The sequence below is a fragment of the Diaphorina citri genome, unplaced genomic scaffold (genome assembly GCF_000475195.1).
Source record: "Diaphorina citri unplaced genomic scaffold, Diaci psyllid genome assembly version 1.1 scaffold26966, whole genome shotgun sequence".
In the NCBI taxonomy this organism is placed as follows: domain Eukaryota; kingdom Metazoa; phylum Arthropoda; class Insecta; order Hemiptera; family Psyllidae; genus Diaphorina; species Diaphorina citri.
Window position 1 is genome coordinate 1 of NW_007404304.1, and position 735 is coordinate 735.

Genomic DNA, 735 nt, shown 5'->3' on the forward strand with positions numbered 1-735 from the left:
TGTGACATAATAACACAAAGAAATTGCATTTACATAAAGCCCAGCTGAAAAAAAAAAAAAAATCTCTGGCCAGGATTGAAACCTGAAGAGACCTATTCCTATCCCCATTCTTATTAAAATAGGTTTACCTACCCTAGTAAGTTATTATATAATTTATGCTAAAATACCCATGTATTTATCATACTTGCTTGACTATTTCCAGGTATTTGCTTGACAAAAACAAATGTATCATTCAACGATTAGTCCCATTCACAGAGTATTCTGAATCATTGGTAAGAAGAGAAGGCATTGTTGCTCTCATCAAGAACTGTTGCTTTGATACAGGTAAGTCTATTGGTGCACTAGCAAACTGAGTGCCAAGTTCATTTAGTTCCTCCATTTCAGTTAAATCCCAGAATTTCGTGCTTAATATAATTTTAGAATTTTAACACAATAATGTTTGTATCCTACCACTGGGGTAAAAGGACATGGACTACCAATACCTAGAGAGGAAGGGAAGGTGCTTCCTAAGTGGTTTTCCCTCAACCCCCATATTTGTCACTTACCAAAAATGGTGATGGTTCAAGTTAGATCCTAAGACCACCTCTTTTGAAAATCTCACAACAATCTCAACAGGTCTTTGGTCCTATTTGATTTGCATAAAATGATCATAAATTTAATAAGCACATTAAATTTATTTTCATTTCAGAACATCACGAATGGTTGCTAGGCGAAGATGTAGACATCCTGCCCAAA

The 735-nt window shown here is 35.1% G+C and overlaps 1 long non-coding RNA gene across 1 annotated transcript; it reads left to right on the forward strand.

Moving 5' to 3' along the window:
- The first annotated feature begins 189 nt into the window (after positions 1–189).
- LOC113473374 lies at positions 190–734 on the forward strand. Its single transcript, XR_003395362.1, has 2 exons — positions 190–324; positions 689–734. It is a non-coding gene; the product is annotated as an uncharacterized LOC113473374 (long non-coding RNA).
- Position 735: the final 1 nt, after the last annotated feature.